Here is a 23,313-nt window from a genome sequence, read left to right as displayed (position 1 = left end):
GTTCATTAAAGTGTGAAGCTAATCAACAGATCCATTTGGATTGGTGTTTGGTTGTCCACAAGGCATTTGAGGAGTGCACCGTTCCCGGCAATGCTGCAATACCGGGTCAATGCGTGGAGTGAACGGGGCAAGCCCCTTTTTCATCTCCCGATGCTAAAAATCTGCTTAATACGTTATCCTCATATAGAGGACATATCAGATATTAAACTGATAAGAACAGATACTGCACTTGATCTTAGCCAAAAGGCCGAGAAGCGATGAGCCCCAACTGTTTGCTTCCTGAGTCACCCTCCTGACACGTTTCACCCTGTTCCAAATCTGAAGCCACACCCATTCCCACATCTTAAAGAGGGCAATATTCTCCATAGTACTATTTCCTCCCCTCCAATCAAAAGTACAACCACTTGATATTCTTTTCAACAAAACAATCAGGGGAGAGCGCGAACGCAGTCCCCCACTACCAGAAATTATGCAGTCGAGATTCCCACATTTGGGGAATTTGCAGTGGTCAGAACAACCGGAGTGCAATGGCTGGGCCTCGCCCTGGGTGAACCACCTTCTTGATCATGGTATCTCCCCTGCCAGGTAAGTATGAGTTGGAAGAGACAGAGACAGGGGCGGCATTCCCAGATGCAGTACTCCGGATGACGGTTCCCAGATGGCATAATCCCAGAGTGCAGCCCTTTAGCATTAAGCTCAGGCTGGGAGCACAGCGATGTTCCACGAGGGGCGTCAGAAAGGAATAAACAAGGCCTTTGTTTGACACAAGCCCCAGCCTTGAAGACAGACAGCGAATGAGATCCTCGTCGTTCATTAAAGTGTGAAGCTAATCAACAGACTGATCCATTTGGATTGGTGTTTGGTTGTCCACAAGGCATTTGAGGAGTGCACCGTTCCCGGCAATGCTGCAATACCGGGTCAATGCGTGGAGTGAACGGAGCAAGCCCCTTCTTCATCTCCCGATGCTAAAAATCTGCTTAATACGTTATCCTCATATAGAGGACATATCAGATATTAAACTGATAAGAACAGATACTACACTTGATCTTAGCCAAAAGGCCGAGAAGCGATGAGCCCCAACTGTTTGCTTCCTGAGTCACCCTCCTGACACGTTTCACCCTTGTCATGGTGCAGTTCTTTCCAAGGGACATAGCAGTGGCTGCTGCTTTGGCACACATCCAAGCACTCCATGGTCAAGCACCGTGGTCTCGTTAAGGACAGCTTACTTTCTTTTCACAACTGTACAAGGCTCAGCCAAATGGCAAAGCCTGCTAAAAATAGGTTGAACTCATTGGTATTCCTCTCCACGGAAGTCTTTAGTAAAAGGCGAAAGACTTGTGCGTTATGAAGAGAAACCAAAGTAAGTACAGCAACATTGTCAAGAACAGCCAAAGTCCCTAGTTGCCCTAGTCGCTCATGGTAAGCCTGAGTTCACGTGCCCTGCTCCAAATCTGAAGCCACACCCATTCCCACATCTTAAAGAGGGCAATATTCTCCATAGTACTATTTCCTCCCCTCCAGTCAAAAGTACAAATCACTTGATATTCTTTTCAATAAAACAATCAGGGGAGAGCGCGAACGCAGTCCCCCACTACCAGAAATTATGCAGTCGAGATTCCCACATTTGGGGAATTCGCAGTGGTCAGAACAACCGGAGTGCAATGGCTGGGCCTCGCCCTGGGTGAACCACCTTCTTGATCATGGTATCTCCCCTGCCAGGTAAGTATGAGTTGGAAGAGACAGAGACAGGGGCGGCATTCCCAGATGCAGTACTCCGGATGACGGTTCCCAGATGGCATAATCCCAGAGTGCAGCCCTTTAGCATTAAGGTCAGGCTGGGAGCACAGCGATGTTCCACGAGGGGCGTCAGTAAGGAATAAACAAGGCCTTTGTTTGACACAATCCCCAGCCTTGAAGACAGACAGCGAATGAGATCCTCGTCGTTCATTAAAGTGTGAAGCTAATCAACAGATCCATTTGGATTGGTGTTTGGTTGTCCACAAGGCATTTGAGGAGTGCACCGTTCCCGGCAATGCTGCAATACCGGGTCAATGCGTGGAGTGAACGGAGCAAGCCCCTTTTTCATCTCCCGATGCTAAAAATCTGCTTAATACGTTATCCTCATATAGAGGACATATCAGATATTAAACTGATAAGAACAGATACTACACTTGATCTTAGCCAAAAGGCCGAGAAGCGATGAGCCCCAACTGTTTGCTTCCTGAGTCACCCTCCTGACACGTTTCACCCTGTTCCAAATCTGAAGCCACACCCATTCCCACATCTTAAAGAGGGCAATATTCTCCATAGTACTATTTCCTCCCCTCCAATCAAAAGTACAACCACTTGATATTCTTTTCAACAAAACAATCAGGGGAGAGCGCGAACGCAGTCCCCCACTACCAGAAATTATGCAGTCGAGATTCCCACATTTGGGGAATTTGCAGTGGTCAGAACAACCGGAGTGCAATGGCTGGGCCTCGCCCTGGGTGAACCACCTTCTTGATCATGGTATCTCCCCTGCCAGGTAAGTATGAGTTGGAAGAGACAGAGACAGGGGCGGCATTCCCAGATGCAGTACTCCGGATGACGGTTCCCAGATGGCATAATCCCAGAGTGCAGCCCTTTAGCATTAAGCTCAGGCTGGGAGCACAGCGATGTTCCACGAGGGGCGTCAGAAAGGAATAAACAAGGCCTTTGTTTGACACAAGCCCCAGCCTTGAAGACAGACAGCGAATGAGATCCTCGTCGTTCATTAAAGTGTGAAGCTAATCAACAGACTGATCCATTTGGATTGGTGTTTGGTTGTCCACAAGGCATTTGAGGAGTGCACCGTTCCCGGCAATGCTGCAATACCGGGTCAATGCGTGGAGTGAACGGAGCAAGCCCCTTCTTCATCTCCCGATGCTAAAAATCTGCTTAATACGTTATCCTCATATAGAGGACATATCAGATATTAAACTGATAAGAACAGATACTACACTTGATCTTAGCCAAAAGGCCGAGAAGCGATGAGCCCCAACTGTTTGCTTCCTGAGTCACCCTCCTGACACGTTTCACCCTTGTCATGGTGCAGTTCTTTCCAAGGGACATAGCAGTGGCTGCTGCTTTGGCACACATCCAAGCACTCCATGGTCAAGCACCGTGGTCTCGTTAAGGACAGCTTACTTTCTTTTCACAACTGTACAAGGCTCAGCCAAATGGCAAAGCCTGCTAAAAATAGGTTGAACTCATTGGTATTCCTCTCCACGGAAGTCTTTAGTAAAAGGCGAAAGACTTGTGCGTTATGAAGAGAAACCAAAGTAAGTACAGCAACATTGTCAAGAACAGCCAAAGTCCCTAGTTGCCCTAGTCGCTCATGGTAAGCCTGAGTTCACGTGCCCTGTTCCAAATCTGAAGCCACACCCATTCCCACATCTTAAAGAGGGCAATATTCTCCATAGTACTATTTCCTCCCCTCCAGTCAAAAGTACAAATCACTTGATATTCTTTTCAATAAAACAATCAGGGGAGAGCGCGAACGCAGTCCCCCACTACCAGAAATTATGCAGTCGAGATTCCCACATTTGGGGAATTCGCAGTGGTCAGAACAACCGGAGTGCAATGGCTGGGCCTCGCCCTGGGTGAACCACCTTCTTGATCATGGTATCTCCCCTGCCAGGTAAGTATGAGTTGGAAGAGACAGAGACAGGGGCGGCATTCCCAGATGCAGTACTCCGGATGACGGTTCCCAGATGGCATAATCCTAGAGTGCAGCCCTTTAGCATTAAGGTCAGGCTGGGAGCACAGCGATGTTCCACGAGGGGCGTCAGTAAGGAATAAACAAGGCCTTTGTTTGACACAATCCCCAGCCTTGAAGACAGACAGCGAATGAGATCCTCGTCGTTCATTAAAGTGTGAAGCTAATCAACAGACTGATCCATTTGGATTGGTGTTTGGTTGTCCACAAGGCATTTGAGGAGTGCACCATTCCCGGCAATGCTGCAATACCGGGTCAATGCGTGGAGTGAACGGAGCAAGCCCCTTTTTCATCTCCCGATGCTAAAAATCTGCTTAATACGTTATCCTCATATAGAGGACATATCAGATATTAAACTGATAAGAACAGATACTACACTTGATCTTAGCCAAAAGGCCGAGAAGCGATGAGCCCCAAATGTTTGCTTCCTGAGTCACCCTCCTGACACGTTTCACCCTTGTCATGGTGCAGTTCTTTCCAAGGGACATAGCAGTGGCTGCTGCTTTGGCACACATCCAAGCACTCCATGGTCAAGCACCGTGGTCTCGTTAAGGACAGCTTTCTTTCTTTTCACAACTGTACAAGGCTCAGCCAAATGGCAAAGCCTGCTAAAAATAGGTTGAACTCATTGGTATTCCTCTCCACGGAAGTCTTTAGTAAAAGGCGAAAGACTTGTGCGTTATGAAGAGAAACCAAAGTAAATACAGCAACATTGTCAAGAACAGCCAAAGTCCCTAGTTGCCCAAGTCAAAACGCTCATGGTAAGCCTGAGTTCACGTGCCCTGTTCCAAATCTGAAGCCACACCCATTCCCACATCTTAAAGAGGGCAATATTCTCCATAGTACTATTTCCTCCCCTCCAATCAAAAGTACAAATCACTTGATATTCTTTTCAACAAAACAATCAGGGGAGAGCGCGAACGCAGTCCCCCACTACCAGAAATTATGCAGTCGAGATTCCCACATTTGGGGAATTCGCAGTGGTCAGAACAACCGGAGTGCAATGGCTGGGCCTCGCCCTGGGTGAACCACCTTCTTGATCATGGTATCTCCCCTGCCAGGTAAGTATGAGTTGGAAGAGACAGAGACAGGGGCGGCATTCCCAGATGCAGTACTCCGGATGACGGTTCCCAGATGGCATAATCCCAGAGTGCAGGGATTTAGCATTAAACTTAGGCTGGGAGCACAGCGATGTTCCACGAGGGGCGTCAGTAAGGAATAAACAAGGCCTTTGTTTGACACAATCCCCAGCCTTGATGACAGACAGCGAATGAGATCCTCGTCGTTCATTAAAGTGTGAAGCTAATCAACAGATCCATTTGGATTGGTGTTTGGTTGTCCACAAGGCATTTGAGGAGTGCACCGTTCCCGGCAATGCTGCAATACCGGGTCAATGCGTGGAGTGAACGGAGCAAGCCCCTTTTTCATCTCCCGATGCTAAAAATCTGCTTAATACGTTATCCTCATATAGAGGACATATCAGATATTAAACTGATAAGAACAGATACTACACTTGATCTTAGCCAAAAGGCCGAGAAGCGATGAGCCCCAACTGTTTGCTTCCTGAGTCACCCTCCTGACACGTTTCACCCTTGTCATGGTGCAGTTCTTTCCAAGGGACATAGCAGTGGCTGCTGCTTTGGCACACATCCAAGCACTCCATGGTCAAGCACCGTGGTCTCGTTAAGGACAGCTTTCTTTCTTTTCACAACTGTACAAGGCTCAGCCCAATGGCAAAGCCTGCTAAAAATAGGTTGAACTCATTGGTATTCCTCTCCACGGAAGTCTTTAGTAAAAGGCGAAAGACTTGTGCGTTATGAAGAGAAACCAAAGTAAGTACAGCAATATTGTCAAGAACAGCCAAAGTCCCTAGTTGCCCAAGTCAAAACGCTCATGGTAAGCCTGAGTTCACGTGCCCTGTTCCAAATCTGAAGCCACACCCATTCCCACATCTTAAAGAGGGCAATATTCTCCATAGTACTATTTCCTCCCCTCCAATCAAAAGTACAAATCACTTGATATTCTTTTCAACAAAACAATCAGGGGAGAGCGCGAACGCAGTCCCCCACTACCAGAAATTATGCAGTCGAGATTCCCACATTTGGGGAATTCGCAGTGGTCAGAACAACCGGAGTGCAATGGCTGGGCCTCGCCCTGGGTGAACCACCTTCTTGATCATGGTATCTCCCCTGCCAGGTAAGTATGAGTTGGAAGAGACAGAGACAGGGGCGGCATTCCCAGATGCAGTACTCTGGATGACGGTTCCCAGATGGCATAATCCCAGAGTGCAGCCCTTTAGCATTAAGCTCAGGCTGGGAGCACAGCGATGTTCCACGAGGGGCGTCAGTAAGGAATAAACAAGGCCTTTGTTTGACACAAGCCCCAGCCTTGAAGACAGACAGCGAATGAGGTCCTCGTCGTTCATTAAAGTGTGAAGCTAATCAACAGATCCATTTGGATTGGTGTTTGGTTGTCCACAAGGCATTTGAGGAGTGCACCATTCCCGGCAATGCTGCAATACCGGGTCAATGCGTGGAGTGAACGGAGCAAGCCCCTTTTTCATCTCCCGATGCTAAAAATCTGCTTAATACGTTATCCTCATATAGAGGACATATCAGATATTAAACTGATAAGAACAGATACTACACTTGATCTTAGCCAAAAGGCCGAGAAGCGATGAGCCCCAACTGTTTGCTTCCTGAGTCACCCTCCTGACACATTTCACCCTGTTCCAAATCTGAAGCCACACCCATTCCCACATCTTAAAGAGGGCAATATTCTCCATAGTACTATTTCCTCCCCTCCAGTCAAAAGTACAAATCACTTGATATTCTTTTCAATAAAACAATCAGGGGAGAGCGCGAACGCAGTCCCCCACTACCAGAAATTATGCAGTCGAGATTCCCACATTTGGGGAATTCGCAGTGGTCAGAACAACCGGAGTGCAATGGCTGGGCCTCGCCCTGGGTGAACCACCTTCTTGATCATGGTATCTCCCCTGCCAGGTAAGTATGAGTTGGAAGAGACAGAGACAGGGGCGGCATTCCCAGATGCAGTACTCCGGATGACGGTTCCCAGATGGCATAATCCCAGAGTGCAGCCCTTTAGCATTAAGGTCAGGCTGGGAGCACAGCGATGTTCCACGAGGGGCGTCAGTAAGGAATAAACAAGGCCTTTGTTTGACACAATCCCCAGCCTTGAAGACAGACAGCGAATGAGATCCTCGTCGTTCATTAAAGTGTGAAGCTAATCAACAGATCCATTTGGATTGGTGTTTGGTTGTCCACAAGGCATTTGAGGAGTGCACCGTTCCCGGCAATGCTGCAATACCGGGTCAATGCGTGGAGTGAACGGAGCAAGCCCCTTTTTCATCTCCCGATGCTAAAAATCTGCTTAATACGTTATCCTCATATAGAGGACATATCAGATATTAAACTGATAAGAACAGATTTTTTTTTTTTTTTTTTTTTTTTTTTTTTTTTTTTTTTTTTTTATTATCAAAATTCTGTACACAAATCATACAATTTCAAACATACAAACTTCACATGTTTTGCATCATGCAACTTAATTCTATTTCACAGTTACATGTCAGTAACCAGCATTTGTCAATACACACAAAAAAAAAAACACAAAATACACTTATGCAAAGTCTTCAGGATTTACCATCCCCACCCAAAAAAACCCATTGTGCATCTTAAATAAAGATTCCTATTGCTGGTTCCCACTACCCTAAAGGTATACATTCTCTTTATCCATCTCGTCAGCCCAGGAAAACGGCCCTGCGTTTGGCGACGTTGTTGGTCTGTTAAGCCCCTCATAAGCGTCCTCCCCTAAGGGGGACGACAGCATGAGGAGGCCTGGGGGAAGATCGAAGCTCAGGCCTAAACCTTCTGTTAGTATGGCAACTGCTTCTCCCAATGACTGCTCACCCATCTCCCCTCCCACCTCTTGACCCGTATCCCCATCCTTCTGCTCCTGGGCCCCTCCTTCCTCCACTTTATCAGCGGCTCTCTTATGCTGACCTGTTCCCCCTCCCCTCCCCCCCTCAATCCCACCCTTGTTGGTCTGTCCCCCCTTTGACTTTTTGCTCCGTACCCCCTCCCCACTCTCTCCAAGCTCTGTCGAGAGTCCTGTTCCAAATGCCTGCGACCCTTTCCGTGCCCCTTGCTTTGATTTGGAGGGATCGGAAGTGAGGACAGGAAAATCGTCCATAATGTCTGTGGATGCCTTGGCCATTCCGTCTGTTCCGGCGGTGCCCTCATCCCGGGACGCTGCCTCCCCTTTACTCCCCAACGCGTCGGCTCCGGAGCCCTCCTGTACCGTCCTCTCCCCGTCATTCTGTGTGGCTCCCCTACTCGGCTCGCCAGCCTCAGTCGGTTTGGCAGCCTCCGCAAAAGTTTTCTTGCGGCCAGGACAACCTCGGTACAGGTGGTCAGTTCCACCGCATCCATGGCACGTCCTTGGCTCTGTGCAGTCCTTGGCCGAATGCCCTTCTTGCCCACAGAAACGGCATCTTGTTTCCCCACAGCCTGCCTCTGAATGTCCTGACTGTCTGCACTTCATGCAGAAAGCAGGTTGCCGTGGGTAAAATAGATACCCACGATCTCCACCAAGGCTGAAGAAGGCAGGTGGATGTTTCAGGCCTCCTGGACCTTCTGCGTCATGATACAGCAGTACCTGGAACTGGCGCCGCCCAGTCCAAAACCCCAGGGTGTCCTTTATATGCCTTGCAGCCGTCACCACCTCTCCATACTGCCCCAGGAATGCAGCTAGTGCTGAGTCATTAACAAAGGGGTTGTACATATGCACAGTTATTGTTCTGAAATTAGGTCTGTCCAGGTTCAGTACCCCTGCCTCTGCTCGGCATATTTCAGCCACACTCCGGTAGATCTCCTCGATCCTCAGTGTAACGTCGAACGCCTTCTCCTGCTGGTTCCACTGGATGCAGTGCACCTCCTCCACCTTCAGTTGTAGCTGCCCAATTATGACTTGCCTGCCAAAAAACTCTCTGGACTGCAGATTGTAGTCTTCCGTGGTTGCCTGGAATCGTAGCGTGTGTCTCAGCCCGACCCTTGGGATCGACTGCTCTTTTTGGCCCCTTGCGGCCATTGCTGTCTCGTTGTTAGCTCTCTCTGTGCTGTATTTTTCCGCAACACCACTTGATCTTAGCCTAAAGGCCGAGAAGCGATGAGCCCCAACTGTTTGCTTCCTGAGTCACCCTCCTGACACGTTTCACCCTTGTCATGGTGCAGTTCTTTCCAAGGGACATAGCAGTGGCTGCTGCTTTGGCACACGGTCAAGCACCGTGGTCTCATTAAGGACAGCTTTCTTTCTTTTCACAACTGTACAAGGCTCAGCCAAATGGCAAAGCCTGCTAAAAATAGGTTGAACTCATTGGTATTCCTCTCCACGGAAGTCTTTAGTAAAAGGCGAAAGACTTGTGCGTTATGAAGAGAAACCAAAGTAAGTACAGCAACATTGTCAAGAACAGCCAAAGTCCCTAGTTGCCCAAGTCAAAACGCTCATGGTAAGCCTGAGTTCACGTGCCCTGTTCCAAATCTGAAGCCACACCCATTCCCACATCTTAAAGAGGGCAATATTCTCCATAGTACTATTTCCTCCCCTCCAGTCAAAAGTACAAATCACTTGATATTCTTTTCAACAAAACAATCAGGGGAGAGCGCGAACGCAGTCCCCCACTACCAGAAATTATGCAGTCGAGATTCCCACATTTGGGGAATTCGCAGTGGTCAGAACAACCGGAGTGCAATGGCTGGGCCTCGCCCTGGGTGAACCACCTTCTTGATCATGGTATCTCCCCTGCCAGGTAAGTATGAGTTGGAAGAGACAGAGACAGGGGCGGCATTCCCAGATGCAGTACTCCGGATGACGGTTCCCAGATGGCATAATCCCAGAGTGCAGGGATTTAGCATTAAGCTTAGGCTGGGAGCACAGCGATGTTCCACGAGGGGCGTCAGAAAGGAATAAACAAGGCCTTTGTTTGACACAAGCCCCAGCCTTGAAGACAGACAGCGAATGAGATCCTCGTCGTTCATTAAAGTGTGAAGCTAATCAACAGACTGATCCATTTGGATTGGTGTTTGGTTGTCCACAAGGCATTTGAGGAGTGCACCGTTCCCGGCAATGCTGCAATACCGGGTCAATGCGTGGAGTGAACGGAGCAAGCCCCTTTTTCATCTCCCGATGCTAAAAATCTGCTTAATACGTTATCCTCATATAGAGGACATATCAGATATTAAACTGATAAGAACAGATACTACACTTGATCTTAGCCAAAAGGCCGAGAAGCGATGAGCCCCAACTGTTTGCTTCCTGAGTCACCCTCCTGACACGTTTCACCCTGTTCCAAATCTGAAGCCACACCCATTCCCACATCTTAAAGAGGGCAATATTCTCCATAGTACTATTTCCTCCCCTCCAATCAAAAGTACAACCACTTGATATTCTTTTCAACAAAACAATCAGGGGAGAGCGCGAACGCAGTCCCCCACTACCAGAAATTATGCAGTCGAGATTCCCACATTTGGGGAATTCGCAGTGGTCAGAACAACCGGAGTGCAATGGCTGGGCCTCGCCCTGGGTGAACCACCTTCTTGATCATGGTATCTCCCCTGCCAGGTAAGTATGAGTTGGAAGAGACAGAGACAGGGGCGGCATTCCCAGATGCAGTACTCCGGATGACGGTTCCCAGATGGCATAATCCCAGAGTGCAGGGATTTAGCATTAAGCTTAGGCTGGGAGCACAGCGATGTTCCACGAGGGGCGTCAGTAAGGAATAAACAAGGCCTTTGTTTGACACAAGCCCCAGCCTTGAAGACAGACAGCGAATGAGATCCTCGTCGTTCATTAAAGTGTGAAGCTAATCAACAGACTGATCCATTTGGATTGGTGTTTGGTTGTCCACAAGGCATTTGAGGAGTGCACCGTTCCCGGCAATGCTGCAATACCGGGTCAATGCGTGGAGTGAACGGGGCAAGCCCCTTTTTCATCTCCCGATGCTAAAAATCTGCTTAATACGTTATCCTCAAATAGAGGACATATCAGATATTAAACTGATAAGAACAGATACTACACTTGATCTTAGCCAAAAGGCCGAGAAGCGATGAGCCCCAACTGTTTGCTTCCTGAGTCACCCTCCTGACACGTTTCACCCTTGTCATGGTGCAGTTCTTTCCAAGGGACATAGCAGTGGCTGCTGCTTTGGCACACATCCAAGCACTCCATGGTCAAGCACCGTGGTCTCGTTAAGGACAGCTTTCTTTCTTTTCACAACTGTACAAGGCTCAGCCAAATGGCAAAGCCTGCTAAAAATAGGTTGAACTCATTGGTATTCCTCTCCACGGAAGTCTTTAGTAAAAGGCGAAAGACTTGTGCGTTATGAAGAGAAACCAAAGTAAGTACAGCAACATTGTCAAGAACAGCCAAAGTCCCTAGTTGCCCAAGTCAAAACGCTCATGGTAAGCCTGAGTTCACGTGCCCTGTTCCAAATCTGAAGCCACACCCATTCCCACATCTTAAAGAGGGCAATATTCTCCATAGTACTATTTCCTCCCCTCCAATCAAAAGTACAAATCACTTGATATTCTTTTCAACAAAACAATCAGGGGAGAGCGCGAACGCAGTCCCCCACTACCAGAAATGATGCAGTCGAGATTCCCACATTTGGGGAATTCGCAGTGGTCAGAACAACCGGAGTGCAATGGCTGGGCCTCGCCCTGGGTGAACCACCTTCTTGATCATGGTATCTCCCCTGCCAGGTAAGTATGAGTTGGAAGAGACAGAGACAGGGGCGGCATTCCCAGATGCAGTACTCCGGATGACGGTTCCCAGATGGCATAATCCCAGAGTGCAGCCCTTTAGCATTAAGCTCAGGCTGGGAGCACAGCGATGTTCCACGAGGGGCGTCAGTAAGGAATAAACAAGGCCTTTGTTTGACACAAGCCCCAGCCTTGAAGACAGACAGCGAATGAGATCCTCGTCGTTCATTAAAGTGTGAAGCTAATCAACAGACTGATCCATTTGGATTGGTGTTTGGTTGTCCACAAGGCATTTGAGGAGTGCACCATTCCCGGCAATGCTGCAATACCGGGTCAATGCGTGGAGTGAACGGAGCAAGCCCCTTTTTCATCTCCCGATGCTAAAAATCTGCTTAATACGTTATCCTCATATAGAGGACATATCAGATATTAAACTGATAAGAACAGATTTTTTTTTTTTTTTTTTTTTTTTTTTTTTTATTATCAAAATTCTGTACACAAATCATACAATTTCAAACATACAAACTTCACATGTTTTGCATCATGCAACTTAATTCTATTTCACAGTTACATGTCAGTAACCAGCATTTGTCAATACACAAAAAAAAACAAACACAAAATACACTTATGCAAAGTCTTCAGGATTTACCATCCCCACCCAAAAAAACCCATTGTGCATCTTAAATAAAGATTCCTATTGCTGGTTCCCACTACCCTAAAGGTATACATTCTCTTTATCCATCTCGTCAGCCCAGGAAAACGGCCCTGCGTTTGGCGACGTTGTTGGTCTGTTAAGCCCCTCATAAGCGTCCTCCCCTAAGGGGGACGACAGCATGAGGAGGCCTGGGGGAAGATCGAAGCTCAGGCCTAAACCTTCTGTTAGTATGGCAACTGCTTCTCCCAATGACTGCTCACCCATCTCCCCTCCCACCTCTTGACCCGTATCCCCATCCTTCTGCTCCTGGGCCCCTCCTTCCTCCACTTTATCAGCGGCTCTCTTATGCTGACCTGTTCCCCCTCCCCTCAATCCCACCCTTGTTGGTCTGTCCCCCCTTTGACTTTTTGCTCCGTACCCCCTCCCCACTCTCTCCAAGCTCTGTCGAGAGTCCTGTTCCAAATGCCTGCGACCCTTTCCGTGCCCCTTGCTTTGATTTGGAGGGATCGGAAGTGAGGACAGGAAAATCGTCCATAATGTCTGTGGATGCCTTGGCCATTCCGTCTGTTCCGGCGGTGCCCTCATCCCGGGACGCTGCCTCCCCTTTACTCCCCAACGCGTCGGCTCCGGAGCCCTCCTGTACCGTCCTCTCCACGTCATTCTGTGTGGCTCCCCTACTCGGCTCGCCAGCCTCAGTCGGTTTGGCAGCCTCCGCAAAAGTTTTCTTGCGGCCAGGACAACCTCGGTACAGGTGGTCAGTTCCACCGCATCCATGGCACGTCCTTGGCTCTGTGCAGTCCTTGGCCGAATGCCCTTCTTGCCCACAGAAACGGCATCTTGTTTCCCCACAGCCTGCCTCTGAATGTCCTGACTGTCTGCACTTCCTGCAGAAAGCAGGTTGCCGTGGGTAAAATAGATACCCACGATCTCCACCAAGGCTGAAGAAGGCAGGTGGATGTTTCAGGCCTCCTGGACCTTCTGCGTCATGATACAGCAGTACCTGGAACTGGCGCCGCCCAGTCCAAAACCCCAGGGTGTCCTTTATATGCCTTGCAGCCGTCACCACCTCTCCATACTGCCCCAGGAATGCAGCTAGTGCTGAGTCATTAACAAAGGGGTTGTACATATGCACAGTTATTGTTCTGAAATTAGGTCTGTCCAGGTTCAGTACTCTGTAGCCGGCTAGCGGCCTTACCCCTGCCTCTGCTCGGCATATTTCAGCCACACTCCGGTAGATCTCCTCGGTCCTCAGTGTAACGTCGAACGCCTTCTCCTGCTGGTTCCACTGGATGCAGTGCACCTCCTCCACCTTCAGTTGTAGCTGCCCAATTATGACTTGCCTGCCAAAAAACTCTCTGGACTGCAGATTGTAGTCTTCCGTGGTTGCCTGGAATCGTAGCGTGTGTCTCAGCCCGACCCTTGGGATCGACTGCTCTTTTTGGCCCCTTGCGGCCATTGCTGTCTCGTTGTTAGCTCTCTCTGTGCTGTATTTTTCCGCAACACCACTTGATCTTAGCCAAAAGGCCGAGAAGCGATGAGCCCCAACTGTTTGCTTCCTGAGTCACCCTCCTGACACATTTCACCCTTGTCATGGTGCAGTTCTTTCCAAGGGACATAGCAGTGGCTGCTGCTTTGGCACACATCCAAGCACTCCATGGTCAAGCACCGTGGTCTCGTTAAGGACAGCTTTCTTTCTTTTCACAACTGTACAAGGCTCAGCCAAATGGCAAAGCCTGCTAAAAATAGGTTGAACTCATTGGTATTCCTCTCCACGGAAGTCTTTAGTAAAAGGCGAAAGACTTGTGCGTTATGAAGAGAAACCAAAGTAAATACAGCAACATTGTCAAGAACAGCCAAAGTCCCTAGTTGCCCAAGTCAAAACGCTCATGGTAAGCCTGAGTTCACGTGCCCTGTTCCAAATCTGAAGCCACACCCATTCCCACATCTTAAAGAGGGCAATATTCTCCATAGTACTATTTCCTCCCCTCCAATCAAAAGTACAAATCACTTGATATTCTTTTCAACAAAACAATCAGGGGAGAGCGCGAACGCAGTCCCCCACTACCAGAAATTCGAGATTCCCACATTTGGGGAATTCGCAGTGGTCAGAACAACCGGAGTGCAATGGCTGGGCCTCGCCCTGGGTGAACCACCTTCTTGATCATGGTATCTCCCCTGCCAGGTAAGTATGAGTTGGAAGAGACAGAGACAGGGGCGGCATTCCCAGATGCAGTACTCCGGATGACGGTTCCCAGATGGCATAATCCCAGAGTGCAGCCCTTTAGCATTAAGCTCAGGCTGGGAGCACAGCGATGTTCCACGAGGGGCGTCAGTAAGGAATAAACAAGGCCTTTGTTTGACACAAGCCCCAGCCTTGAAGACAGACAGCGAATGAGATCCTCGTCGTTCATTAAAGTGTGAAGCTAATCAACAGACTGATCCATTTGGATTGGTGTTTGGTTGTCCACAAGGCATTTGAGGAGTGCACCGTTCCCGGCAATGCTGCAATACCGGGTCAATGCGTGGAGTGAACGGAGCAAGCCCCTTTTTCATCTCCCAATGCTAAAAATCTGCTTAATACGTTATCCTCATATAGAGGACATATCAGATATTAAACTGATAAGAACAGATACTACACTTGATCTTAGCCAAAAGGCCGAGAAGCGATGAGCCCCAACTGTTTGCTTCCTGAGTCACCCTCCTGACACGTTTCACCCTTGTCATGGTGCAGTTCTTTCCAAGGGACATAGCAGTGGCTGCTGCTTTGGCACACATCCAAGCACTCCATGGTCAAGCACCGTGGTCTCGTTAAGGACAGCTTTCTTTCTTTTCACAACTGTACAAGGCTCAGCCAAATGGCAAAGCCTGCTAAAAATAGGTTGAACTCATTGGTATTCCTCTCCACGGAAGTCTTTAGTAAAAGGCGAAAGACTTGTGCGTTATGAAGAGAAACCAAAGTAAGTACAGCAACATTGTCAAGAACAGCCAAAGTCCCTAGTTGCCCAAGTCAAAACGCTCATGGTAAGCCTGAGTTCACGTGCCCTGTTCCAAATCTGAAGCCACACCCATTCCCACATCTTAAAGAGGGCAATATTCTCCATAGTACTATTTCCTCCCCTCCAATCAAAAGTACAAATCACTTGATATTCTTTTCAACAAAACAATCAGGGGAGAGCGCGAACGCAGTCCCCCACTACCAGAAATGATGCAGTCGAGATTCCCACATTTGGGGAATTCGCAGTGGTCAGAACAACCGGAGTGCAATGGCTGGGCCTCGCCCTGGGTGAACCACCTTCTTGATCATGGTATCTCCCCTGCCAGGTAAGTATGAGTTGGAAGAGACAGAGACAGGGGCGGCATTCCCAGATGCAGTACTCCGGATGACGGTTCCCAGATGGCATAATCCCAGAGTGCAGCCCTTTAGCATTAAGCTCAGGCTGGGAGCACAGCGATGTTCCACGAGGGGCGTCAGTAAGGAATAAACAAGGCCTTTGTTTGACACAAGCCCCAGCCTTGAAGACAGACAGCGAATGAGATCCTCGTCGTTCATTAAAGTGTGAAGCTAATCAACAGACTGATCCATTTGGATTGGTGTTTGGTTGTCCACAAGGCATTTGAGGAGTGCACCGTTCCCGGCAATGCTGCAATACCGGGTCAATGCGTGGAGTGAACGGGGCAAGCCCCTTTTTCATCTCCCGATGCTAAAAATCTGCTTAATACGTTATCCTCATATAGAGGACATATCAGATATTAAACTGATAAGAACAGATACTACACTTGATCTTAGCCAAAAGGCCGAGAAGCGATGAGCCCCAACTGTTTGCTTCCTGAGTCACCCTCCTGACACATTTCACCCTTGTCATGGTGCAGTTCTTTCCAAGGGACATAGCAGTGGCTGCTGCTTTGGCACACATCCAAGCACTCCATGGTCAAGCACCGTGGTCTCATTAAGGACAGCTTTCTTTCTTTTCACAACTGTACAAGGCTCAGCCAAATGGCAAAGCCTGCTAAAAATAGGTTGAACTCATTGGTATTCCTCTCCACGGAAGTCTTTAGTAAAAGGCGAAAGACTTGTGCGTTATGAAGAGAAACCAAAGTAAGTACAGCAACATTGTCAAGAACAGCCAAAGTCCCTAGTTGCCCAAGTCAAAACGCTCATGGTAAGCCTGAGTTCACGTGCCCTGTTCCAAATCTGAAGCCACACCCATTCCCACATCTTAAAGAGGGCAATATTCTCCATAGTACTATTTCCTCCCCTCCAGTCAAAAGTACAAATCACTTGATATTCTTTTCAACAAAACAATCAGGGGAGAGCGCAAACGCAGTCCCCCACTACCAGAAATTATGCAGTCGAGATTCCCACATTTGGGGAATTCGCAGTGGTCAGAACAACCGGAGTGCAATGGCTGGGCCTCGCCCTGGGTGAACCACCTTCTTGATCATGGTATCTCCCCTGCCAGGTAAGTATGAGTTGGAAGAGACAGAGACAGGGGCGGCATTCCCAGACGCAGTACTCCGGATGACGGTTCCCAGATGGCATAATCCCAGAGTGCAGGGATTTAGCATTAAGCTTAGGCTGGGAGCACAGCGATGTTCCACGAGGGGCGTCAGTAAGGAATAAACAAGGCCTTTGTTTGACACAATCCCCAGCCTTGAAGACAGACAGCGAATGAGATCCTCGTCGTTCATTAAAGTGTGAAGCTAATCAACAGATCCATTTGGATTGGTGTTTGGTTGTCCACAAGGCATTTGAGGAGTGCACCGTTCCCGGCAATGCTGCAATACCGGGTCAATGCGTGGAGTGAACGGGGCAAGCCCCTTTTTCATCTCCCGATGCTAAAAATCTGCTTAATACGTTATCCTCATATAGAGGACATATCAGATATTAAACTGATAAGAACAGATACTACACTTGATCTTAGCCAAAAGGCCGAGAAGCGATGAACCCCAACTGTTTGCTTCCTGAGTCACCCTCCTGACACGTTTCACCCTTGTCATGGTGCAGTTCTTTCCAAGGGACATAGCAGTGGCTGCTGCTTTGGCACACATCCAAGCACTCCATGGTCAAGCACCGTAGTCTCATTAAGGACAGCTTTCTTTCTTTTCACAACTGTACAAGGCTCAGCCAAACGGCAAAGCCTGCTAAAAATAGGTTGAACTCATTGGTATTCCTCTCCACGGAAGTCTTTAGTAAAAGGCAAAAGACTTGTGCGTTATGAAGAGAAACCAAAGTAAGTACAGCAACATTGTCAAGAACAGCCAAAGTCCCTAGTTGCCCAAGTCAAAACGCTCATGGTAAGCCTGAGTTCACGTGCCCTGTTCCAAATCTGAAGCCACACCCATTCCCACATCTTAAAGAGGGCAATATTCTCCATAGTACTATTTCCTCCCCTCCAGTCAAAAGTACAAATCACTTGATATTCTTTTCAACAAAACAATCAGGGGAGAGCGCGAACGCAGTCCCCCATTACCAGAAATTATGCAGTCGAGATTCCCACATTTGGGGAATTCGCAGTGGTCAGAACAACCGGAGTGCAATGGCTGGGCCTCGCCCTGGGTGAACCACCTTCTTGATCATGGTATCTCCCCTGCCAGGTAAGTATGAGTTGGAAGAGACAGAGACAGGGGCGGCATTCCCAGACGCAGTACTCCGGATGACGGTTCCCAGATGGCATAATCCCAGAGTGCAGGGATTTAGCATTAAGCTTAGGCTGGGAGCACAGCGATGTTCCACGAGGGGCGTCAGTAAGGAATAAACAAGGCCTTTGTTTGACACAATCCCCAGCCTTGAAGACAGACAGCGAATGAGATCCTCGTCGTTCATTAAAGTGTGAAGCTAATCAACAGATCCATTTGGATTGGTGTTTGGTTGTCCACAAGGCATTTGAGGAGTGCACCGTTCCCGGCAATGCTGCAATACCGGGTCAATGCGTGGAGTGAACGGGGCAAGCCCCTTTTTCATCTCCCGATGCTAAAAATCTGCTTAATACGTTATCCTCATATAGAGGACATATCAGATATTAAACTGATAAGAACAGATTTTTTTTTTTTTTTTTTTTTTTTTTTTTTTTTATTATCAAAATTCTGTACACAGATCATACAATTTCAAACATACAAACTTCACATGTTTTGCATCATGCAACTTAATTCTATTTCACAGTTACATGTCAGTAACCAGCATTTGTCAATACACACAAAAAAAAAAAAAACACAAAATACACTTATGCAAAGTCTTCAGGATTTACCATCCCCACCCAAAAAAACCCATTGTGCATCTTAAATAAAGATTCCTATTGCTGGTTCCCACTACCCTAAAGGTATACATTCTCTTTATCCATCTCGTCAGCCCAGGAAAACGGCCCTGCGTTTGGCGACGTTGTTGGTCTGTTAAGCCCCTCATAAGCGTCCTCCCCTAAGGGGGACGACAGCATGAGGAGGCCTGGGGGAAGATCGAAGCTCAGGCCTAAACCTTCTGTTAGTATGGCAACTGCTTCTCCCAATGACTGCTCACCCATCTCCCCTCCCACCTCTTGACCCGTATCCCCATCCTTCTGCTCCTGGGCCCCTCCTTCCTCCACTTTATCAGCGGCTCTCTTATGCTGACCTGTTCCCCCTCCCCTCCCCCCCTCAATCCCACCCTTGTTGGTCTGTCCCCCCTTTGACTTTTTGCTCCGTACCCCCTCCCCACTCTCTCCAAGCTCTGTCGAGAGTCCTGTTCCAAATGCCTGCGACCCTTTCCGTGCCCCTTGCTTTGATTTGGAGGGATCGGAAGTGAGGACAGGAAAATCGTCCATAATGTCTGTGGATGCCTTGGCCATTCCGTCTGTTCCGGCGGTGCCCTCATCCCGGGACGCTGCCTCCCCTTTACTCCCCAACGCGTCGGCTCCGGAGCCCTCCTGTACCGTCCTCTCCCCGTCATTCTGTGTGGCTCCCCTACTCGGCTCGCCAGCCTCAGTCGGTTTGGCAGCCTCCGCAAAAGTTTTCTTGCGGCCAGGACAACCTCGGTACAGGTGGTCAGTTCCACCGCATCCATGGCACGTCCTTGGCTCTGTGCAGTCCTTGGCCGAATGCCCTTCTTGCCCACAGAAACGGCATCTTGTTTCCCCACAGCCTGCCTCTGAATGTCCTGACTGTCTGCACTTCCTGCAGAAAGCAGGTTGCCGTGGGTAAAATAGATACCCACGATCTCCACCAAGGCTGAAGAAGGCAGGTGGATGTTTCAGGCCTCCTGGACCTTCTGCGTCATGATACAGCAGTACCTGGAACTGGCGCCGCCCAGTCCAAAACCCCAGGGTGTCCTTTATATGCCTTGCAGCCGTCACCACCTCTCCATACTGCCCCAGGAATGCAGCTAGTGCTGAGTCATTAACAAAGGGGTTGTACATATGCACAGTTATTGTTCTGAAATTAGGTCTGTCCAGGTTCAGTACTCTGTAGCCGGCTAGCGGCCTTACCCCTGCCTCTGCTCGGCATATTTCAGCCACACTCCGGTAGATCTCCTCGGTCCTCAGTGTAACGTCGAACGCCTTCTCCTGCTGGTTCCACTGGATGCAGTGCACCTCCTCCACCTTCAGTTGTAGCTGCCCAATTATGACTTGCCTGCCAAAAAACTCTCTGGACTGCAGATTGTAGTCTTCCGTGGTTGCCTGGAATCGTGTCTCAGCCCGACCCTTGGGATCGACTGCTCTTTTTGGCCCCTTGCGGCCATTGCTGTCTCGTTGTTAGCTCTCTCTGTGCTGTATTTTTCCGCAACACCACTTGATCTTAGCCAAAAGGCCGAGAAGCGATGAACCCCAACTGTTTGCTTCCTGAGTCACCCTCCTGACACGTTTCACCCTTGTCATGGTGCAGTTCTTTCCAAGGGACATAGCAGTGGCTGCTGCTTTGGCACACATCCAAGCACTCCATGGTCAAGCACCGTGGTCTCATTAAGGACAGCTTTCTTTCTTTTCACAACTGTACAAGGCTCAGCCAAACGGCAAAGCCTGCTAAAAATAGGTTGAACTCATTGGTATTCCTCTCCACGGAAGTCTTTAGTAAAAGGCAAAAGACTTGTGCGTTATGAAGAGAAACCAAAGTAAGTACAGCAACATTGTCAAGAACAGCCAAAGTCCCTAGTTGCCCAAGTCAAAACGCTCATGGTAAGCCTGAGTTCACGTGCCCTGTTCCAAATCTGAAGCCACACCCATTCCCACATCTTAAAGAGGGCAATATTCTCCATAGTACTATTTCCTCCCCTCCAGTCAAAAGTACAAATCACTTGATATTCTTTTCAACAAAACAATCAGGGGAGAGCGCGAACGCAGTCCCCCATTACCAGAAATTATGCAGTCGAGATTCCCACATTTGGGGAATTCGCAGTGGTCAGAACAACCGGAGTGCAATGGCTGGGCCTCGCCCTGGGTGAACCACCTTCTTGATCATGGTATCTCCCCTGCCAGGTAAGTATGAGTTGGAAGAGACAGAGACAGGGGCGGCATTCCCAGACGCAGTACTCCGGATGACGGTTCCCAGATGGCATAATCCCAGAGTGCAGGGATTTAGCATTAAGCTTAGGCTGGGAGCACAGCGATGTTCCACGAGGGGCGTCAGTAAGGAATAAACAAGGCCTTTGTTTGACACAATCCCCAGCCTTGAAGACAGACAGCGAATGAGATCCTCGTCGTTCATTAAAGTGTGAAGCTAATCAACAGATCCATTTGGATTGGTGTTTGGTTGTCCACAAGGCATTTGAGGAGTGCACCGTTCCCGGCAATGCTGCAATACCGGGTCAATGCGTGGAGTGAACGGGGCAAGCCCCTTTTTCATCTCCCGATGCTAAAAATCTGCTTAATACGTTATCCTCATATAGAGGACATATCAGATATTAAACTGATAAGAACAGATACTACACTTGATCTTAGCCAAAAGGCCGAGAAGCGATGAGCCCCAACTGTTTGCTTCCTGAGTCACCCTCCTGACACGTTTCACCCTGTTCCAAATCTGAAGCCACACCCATTCCCACATCTTAAAGAGGGCAATATTCTCCATAGTACTATTTCCTCCCCTCCAATCAAAAGTACAACCACTTGATATTCTTTTCAACAAAACAATCAGGGGAGAGCGCGAACGCAGTCCCCCACTACCAGAAATTATGCAGTCGAGATTCCCACATTTGGGGAATTCGCAGTGGTCAGAACAACCGGAGTGCAATGGCTGGGCCTCGCCCTGGGTGAACCACCTTCTTGATCATGGTATCTCCCCTGCCAGGTAAGTATGAGTTGGAAGAGACAGAGACAGGGGCGGCATTCCCAGATGCAGTACTCCGGATGACGGTTCCCAGATGGCATAATCCCAGAGTGCAGCCCTTTAGCATTAAGGTCAGGCTGGGAGCACAGCGATGTTCCACGAGGGGCGTCAGTAAGGAATAAACAAGGCCTTTGTTTGACACAATCCCCAGCCTTGAAGACAGACAGCGAATGAGATCCTCGTCGTTCATTAAAGTGTGAAGCTAATCAACAGACTGATCCATTTGGATTGGTGTTTGGTTGTCCACAAGGCATTTGAGGAGTGCACCATTCCCGGCAATGCTGCAATACCGGGTGAATGCGTGGAGTGAACGGAGCAAGCCCCTTTTTCATCTCCCGATGCTAAAAATCTGCTTAATACGTTATCCTCATATAGAGGACATATCAGATATTAAACTGATAAGAACAGATTTTTTTATTTTTATTTTTTTATTATCAAAATTCTGTACACAAATCATACAATTTCAAACATACAAACTTCACATGTTTTGCATCATGCAACTTAATTATATTTCACAGTTACATGTCAGTAACCAGCATTTGTCAATACACAAAAAAACACAAAATACACTCATGCAATGTCTTCAGGATTCACCATCCCCACCCAAAACCTCCTTTCCACCTTTCCAAGGCAGCATGCTTCCCCCACTTCCTGATGTCCCGTTCAATCCTCCCCTTTATATCTAATTCCACTCTCTTTAACACCCCCTCCAAGCGACTTTCCCTGTTTTTTCCCACCAGGTCTTGCCTAGCCACCCACAAACTCCTCTTAACCAGGCTTATAATTAGCCACGTAAGGAAATGTTTACTCCCCAAACCTCCCCCTTCTACCACCCTAGTCCATGTCAATTTAAACCCAGGGTCTAACCTCCCCAGCCATGTCGCTGCTCTACTCCACACAATACTAGCAAAGGGACAGTCCCACATGACATGCCTGACAGTTTCTTCCCCCATACAGCCTTCCCTCGGGCACACAGGGGATCTTGCTAAACTATGCCGGTACATTACATCTCGCACTGGCAGACATTTGTGAAGGCATAGCCAATTGAGATCTTTGAGACCATTGTCCAGCCCCCGTGGCTGTATCCCCTTCCAAATACTCTTCGGGATCCCAACCATTGCCGGTGCGATCACTCTCTGTCTGACAACTTTATAAAGGAATTTGTGGTTCAGTCTGACACTGGTTTCTGAGGCCTCGGGATGGGCCCGCAGCCACCTGGCTGCGTACTGGTAATGCCATGGCTGTTGCTCCACCCGGGGCCCTAAATTGTTCCAGACCAACACGCGCCTGGCCTGATAGGAAAAATAGAGCCGCAGGAAGTGTCCTGATGGGTGTACGACTGGAGTTGACATCTCCCTCCACAAAAAAGAAACAAATATGCAGTCTAGCTTCAACGGGAGGTGTGGGACATCTCTTCCCCCTGCTTCAATCCCTGCCAGCATGCGGGCCCTCGCCACATACTCATATCTCCCTCCCCACAAGAAAGTGAACACGAGGCGCATAATAGGTCTCCTCATACTGACTGGCATTGGGTATATGTATGCCAAGTACACAAGAGATGGCATAATATCTACCTTCAGAACCAGTACTTTCCCTATCAAAGTCAGGCCCCTGCTCTTCCAGAGAGCAAACTTCTTCTGGACTGCCATAAAGCGCCTAGTCCAGTTGGCCGTGGCACTATGGGCTGTCTCAAAGCTGACCCCTAGTACCTTCAGCGGTCCCGTGCAGAGCGTCAGCCCCCCTGGTACCTCCGTCCTTTCTTTCCAGCACCCAAAGAACTTCACAGAAGACTTGGCACAATTAAGTTTAGCACTAGCCACCTTACCAAAGCTCTGGAAAATTTCCAAGGCTCG

General features: G+C 48.7%; 42 non-coding genes and 2 pseudogenes across 42 annotated transcripts; all 44 read right to left on the bottom strand.

Annotated features, from left to right (window-relative positions):
* Positions 1 to 68: 68 nt before the first annotated feature.
* On the bottom strand, positions 69 to 259 carry LOC142953538 (U2 spliceosomal RNA). Its single transcript, XR_012955172.1, has one exon. It is a non-coding gene; the product is annotated as a U2 spliceosomal RNA (small nuclear RNA).
* A 170-nt stretch (positions 260 to 429) lies between these two features.
* Positions 430 to 593, bottom strand: LOC142953309 (U1 spliceosomal RNA). The gene has a single exon (XR_012954954.1). It is a non-coding gene; the product is annotated as a U1 spliceosomal RNA (small nuclear RNA).
* A 287-nt stretch (positions 594 to 880) lies between these two features.
* Positions 881 to 1,071, bottom strand: LOC142953488 (U2 spliceosomal RNA). Its single transcript, XR_012955125.1, has one exon. It is a non-coding gene; the product is annotated as a U2 spliceosomal RNA (small nuclear RNA).
* Positions 1,072 to 1,247: 176 nt separating this feature from the next.
* Positions 1,248 to 1,364, bottom strand: LOC142953722 (U5 spliceosomal RNA). The gene has a single exon (XR_012955328.1). It is a non-coding gene; the product is annotated as a U5 spliceosomal RNA (small nuclear RNA).
* Positions 1,365 to 1,563: 199 nt separating this feature from the next.
* LOC142953187 (U1 spliceosomal RNA) lies at positions 1,564 to 1,727 on the bottom strand. The gene has a single exon (XR_012954834.1). It is a non-coding gene; the product is annotated as a U1 spliceosomal RNA (small nuclear RNA).
* Positions 1,728 to 2,010: 283 nt separating this feature from the next.
* LOC142953440 (U2 spliceosomal RNA) lies at positions 2,011 to 2,201 on the bottom strand. Its single transcript, XR_012955079.1, has one exon. It is a non-coding gene; the product is annotated as a U2 spliceosomal RNA (small nuclear RNA).
* A 170-nt stretch (positions 2,202 to 2,371) lies between these two features.
* LOC142953308 (U1 spliceosomal RNA) lies at positions 2,372 to 2,535 on the bottom strand. Its single transcript, XR_012954953.1, has one exon. It is a non-coding gene; the product is annotated as a U1 spliceosomal RNA (small nuclear RNA).
* A 287-nt stretch (positions 2,536 to 2,822) lies between these two features.
* On the bottom strand, positions 2,823 to 3,013 carry LOC142953487 (U2 spliceosomal RNA). Its single transcript, XR_012955124.1, has one exon. It is a non-coding gene; the product is annotated as a U2 spliceosomal RNA (small nuclear RNA).
* A 176-nt stretch (positions 3,014 to 3,189) lies between these two features.
* Positions 3,190 to 3,306, bottom strand: LOC142953721 (U5 spliceosomal RNA). The gene has a single exon (XR_012955327.1). It is a non-coding gene; the product is annotated as a U5 spliceosomal RNA (small nuclear RNA).
* A 199-nt stretch (positions 3,307 to 3,505) lies between these two features.
* LOC142953186 (U1 spliceosomal RNA) lies at positions 3,506 to 3,669 on the bottom strand. The gene has a single exon (XR_012954833.1). It is a non-coding gene; the product is annotated as a U1 spliceosomal RNA (small nuclear RNA).
* A 287-nt stretch (positions 3,670 to 3,956) lies between these two features.
* On the bottom strand, positions 3,957 to 4,147 carry LOC142953518 (U2 spliceosomal RNA). Its single transcript, XR_012955154.1, has one exon. It is a non-coding gene; the product is annotated as a U2 spliceosomal RNA (small nuclear RNA).
* Positions 4,148 to 4,323: 176 nt separating this feature from the next.
* Positions 4,324 to 4,440, bottom strand: LOC142953720 (U5 spliceosomal RNA). The gene has a single exon (XR_012955326.1). It is a non-coding gene; the product is annotated as a U5 spliceosomal RNA (small nuclear RNA).
* Positions 4,441 to 4,644: 204 nt separating this feature from the next.
* Positions 4,645 to 4,808, bottom strand: LOC142953185 (U1 spliceosomal RNA). The gene has a single exon (XR_012954832.1). It is a non-coding gene; the product is annotated as a U1 spliceosomal RNA (small nuclear RNA).
* Positions 4,809 to 5,091: 283 nt separating this feature from the next.
* Positions 5,092 to 5,282, bottom strand: LOC142953438 (U2 spliceosomal RNA). Its single transcript, XR_012955077.1, has one exon. It is a non-coding gene; the product is annotated as a U2 spliceosomal RNA (small nuclear RNA).
* A 176-nt stretch (positions 5,283 to 5,458) lies between these two features.
* LOC142953782 (U5 spliceosomal RNA) lies at positions 5,459 to 5,575 on the bottom strand. The gene has a single exon (XR_012955384.1). It is a non-coding gene; the product is annotated as a U5 spliceosomal RNA (small nuclear RNA).
* Positions 5,576 to 5,779: 204 nt separating this feature from the next.
* On the bottom strand, positions 5,780 to 5,943 carry LOC142953183 (U1 spliceosomal RNA). Its single transcript, XR_012954830.1, has one exon. It is a non-coding gene; the product is annotated as a U1 spliceosomal RNA (small nuclear RNA).
* Positions 5,944 to 6,226: 283 nt separating this feature from the next.
* On the bottom strand, positions 6,227 to 6,417 carry LOC142953517 (U2 spliceosomal RNA). Its single transcript, XR_012955153.1, has one exon. It is a non-coding gene; the product is annotated as a U2 spliceosomal RNA (small nuclear RNA).
* Positions 6,418 to 6,588: 171 nt separating this feature from the next.
* LOC142953182 (U1 spliceosomal RNA) lies at positions 6,589 to 6,752 on the bottom strand. Its single transcript, XR_012954829.1, has one exon. It is a non-coding gene; the product is annotated as a U1 spliceosomal RNA (small nuclear RNA).
* A 283-nt stretch (positions 6,753 to 7,035) lies between these two features.
* LOC142953602 (U2 spliceosomal RNA) lies at positions 7,036 to 7,206 on the bottom strand (annotated as a pseudogene).
* Positions 7,207 to 9,089: 1,883 nt separating this feature from the next.
* LOC142953719 (U5 spliceosomal RNA) lies at positions 9,090 to 9,206 on the bottom strand. The gene has a single exon (XR_012955325.1). It is a non-coding gene; the product is annotated as a U5 spliceosomal RNA (small nuclear RNA).
* Positions 9,207 to 9,410: 204 nt separating this feature from the next.
* LOC142953181 (U1 spliceosomal RNA) lies at positions 9,411 to 9,574 on the bottom strand. Its single transcript, XR_012954828.1, has one exon. It is a non-coding gene; the product is annotated as a U1 spliceosomal RNA (small nuclear RNA).
* A 287-nt stretch (positions 9,575 to 9,861) lies between these two features.
* Positions 9,862 to 10,052, bottom strand: LOC142953437 (U2 spliceosomal RNA). The gene has a single exon (XR_012955076.1). It is a non-coding gene; the product is annotated as a U2 spliceosomal RNA (small nuclear RNA).
* Positions 10,053 to 10,222: 170 nt separating this feature from the next.
* Positions 10,223 to 10,386, bottom strand: LOC142953179 (U1 spliceosomal RNA). The gene has a single exon (XR_012954827.1). It is a non-coding gene; the product is annotated as a U1 spliceosomal RNA (small nuclear RNA).
* Positions 10,387 to 10,673: 287 nt separating this feature from the next.
* LOC142953346 (U2 spliceosomal RNA) lies at positions 10,674 to 10,864 on the bottom strand. Its single transcript, XR_012954990.1, has one exon. It is a non-coding gene; the product is annotated as a U2 spliceosomal RNA (small nuclear RNA).
* A 176-nt stretch (positions 10,865 to 11,040) lies between these two features.
* On the bottom strand, positions 11,041 to 11,157 carry LOC142953717 (U5 spliceosomal RNA). Its single transcript, XR_012955323.1, has one exon. It is a non-coding gene; the product is annotated as a U5 spliceosomal RNA (small nuclear RNA).
* Positions 11,158 to 11,361: 204 nt separating this feature from the next.
* LOC142953281 (U1 spliceosomal RNA) lies at positions 11,362 to 11,525 on the bottom strand. Its single transcript, XR_012954924.1, has one exon. It is a non-coding gene; the product is annotated as a U1 spliceosomal RNA (small nuclear RNA).
* Positions 11,526 to 11,812: 287 nt separating this feature from the next.
* LOC142953588 (U2 spliceosomal RNA) lies at positions 11,813 to 12,012 on the bottom strand. The gene has a single exon (XR_012955215.1). It is a non-coding gene; the product is annotated as a U2 spliceosomal RNA (small nuclear RNA).
* A 1,872-nt stretch (positions 12,013 to 13,884) lies between these two features.
* Positions 13,885 to 14,001, bottom strand: LOC142953716 (U5 spliceosomal RNA). The gene has a single exon (XR_012955322.1). It is a non-coding gene; the product is annotated as a U5 spliceosomal RNA (small nuclear RNA).
* Positions 14,002 to 14,205: 204 nt separating this feature from the next.
* Positions 14,206 to 14,362, bottom strand: LOC142953340 (U1 spliceosomal RNA). Its single transcript, XR_012954985.1, has one exon. It is a non-coding gene; the product is annotated as a U1 spliceosomal RNA (small nuclear RNA).
* Positions 14,363 to 14,649: 287 nt separating this feature from the next.
* On the bottom strand, positions 14,650 to 14,840 carry LOC142953374 (U2 spliceosomal RNA). The gene has a single exon (XR_012955017.1). It is a non-coding gene; the product is annotated as a U2 spliceosomal RNA (small nuclear RNA).
* A 176-nt stretch (positions 14,841 to 15,016) lies between these two features.
* Positions 15,017 to 15,133, bottom strand: LOC142953714 (U5 spliceosomal RNA). The gene has a single exon (XR_012955321.1). It is a non-coding gene; the product is annotated as a U5 spliceosomal RNA (small nuclear RNA).
* A 204-nt stretch (positions 15,134 to 15,337) lies between these two features.
* LOC142953279 (U1 spliceosomal RNA) lies at positions 15,338 to 15,501 on the bottom strand. The gene has a single exon (XR_012954923.1). It is a non-coding gene; the product is annotated as a U1 spliceosomal RNA (small nuclear RNA).
* Positions 15,502 to 15,788: 287 nt separating this feature from the next.
* LOC142953362 (U2 spliceosomal RNA) lies at positions 15,789 to 15,979 on the bottom strand. Its single transcript, XR_012955005.1, has one exon. It is a non-coding gene; the product is annotated as a U2 spliceosomal RNA (small nuclear RNA).
* A 176-nt stretch (positions 15,980 to 16,155) lies between these two features.
* On the bottom strand, positions 16,156 to 16,272 carry LOC142953713 (U5 spliceosomal RNA). Its single transcript, XR_012955320.1, has one exon. It is a non-coding gene; the product is annotated as a U5 spliceosomal RNA (small nuclear RNA).
* Positions 16,273 to 16,476: 204 nt separating this feature from the next.
* On the bottom strand, positions 16,477 to 16,640 carry LOC142953248 (U1 spliceosomal RNA). Its single transcript, XR_012954893.1, has one exon. It is a non-coding gene; the product is annotated as a U1 spliceosomal RNA (small nuclear RNA).
* Positions 16,641 to 16,923: 283 nt separating this feature from the next.
* LOC142953361 (U2 spliceosomal RNA) lies at positions 16,924 to 17,114 on the bottom strand. The gene has a single exon (XR_012955004.1). It is a non-coding gene; the product is annotated as a U2 spliceosomal RNA (small nuclear RNA).
* A 176-nt stretch (positions 17,115 to 17,290) lies between these two features.
* Positions 17,291 to 17,407, bottom strand: LOC142953784 (U5 spliceosomal RNA). The gene has a single exon (XR_012955386.1). It is a non-coding gene; the product is annotated as a U5 spliceosomal RNA (small nuclear RNA).
* Positions 17,408 to 17,611: 204 nt separating this feature from the next.
* On the bottom strand, positions 17,612 to 17,775 carry LOC142953254 (U1 spliceosomal RNA). The gene has a single exon (XR_012954899.1). It is a non-coding gene; the product is annotated as a U1 spliceosomal RNA (small nuclear RNA).
* Positions 17,776 to 18,058: 283 nt separating this feature from the next.
* LOC142953570 (U2 spliceosomal RNA) lies at positions 18,059 to 18,260 on the bottom strand (annotated as a pseudogene).
* A 1,876-nt stretch (positions 18,261 to 20,136) lies between these two features.
* LOC142953783 (U5 spliceosomal RNA) lies at positions 20,137 to 20,253 on the bottom strand. The gene has a single exon (XR_012955385.1). It is a non-coding gene; the product is annotated as a U5 spliceosomal RNA (small nuclear RNA).
* A 204-nt stretch (positions 20,254 to 20,457) lies between these two features.
* On the bottom strand, positions 20,458 to 20,621 carry LOC142953252 (U1 spliceosomal RNA). Its single transcript, XR_012954897.1, has one exon. It is a non-coding gene; the product is annotated as a U1 spliceosomal RNA (small nuclear RNA).
* A 283-nt stretch (positions 20,622 to 20,904) lies between these two features.
* LOC142953360 (U2 spliceosomal RNA) lies at positions 20,905 to 21,095 on the bottom strand. Its single transcript, XR_012955003.1, has one exon. It is a non-coding gene; the product is annotated as a U2 spliceosomal RNA (small nuclear RNA).
* A 170-nt stretch (positions 21,096 to 21,265) lies between these two features.
* Positions 21,266 to 21,429, bottom strand: LOC142953178 (U1 spliceosomal RNA). Its single transcript, XR_012954826.1, has one exon. It is a non-coding gene; the product is annotated as a U1 spliceosomal RNA (small nuclear RNA).
* Positions 21,430 to 21,716: 287 nt separating this feature from the next.
* On the bottom strand, positions 21,717 to 21,906 carry LOC142953577 (U2 spliceosomal RNA). Its single transcript, XR_012955207.1, has one exon. It is a non-coding gene; the product is annotated as a U2 spliceosomal RNA (small nuclear RNA).
* Positions 21,907 to 23,313: the final 1,407 nt, after the last annotated feature.

This window comes from Anarhichas minor, unplaced genomic scaffold, assembly GCF_050575085.1.
Source record: "Anarhichas minor isolate MPS153535 unplaced genomic scaffold, ASM5057508v1 ptg000018l, whole genome shotgun sequence".
Classification (NCBI taxonomy): domain Eukaryota; kingdom Metazoa; phylum Chordata; class Actinopteri; order Perciformes; family Anarhichadidae; genus Anarhichas; species Anarhichas minor.
The sequence above is the reverse complement of the archived record's forward strand: the minus strand, read 5'-3'. Positions and strand labels throughout refer to the sequence as shown.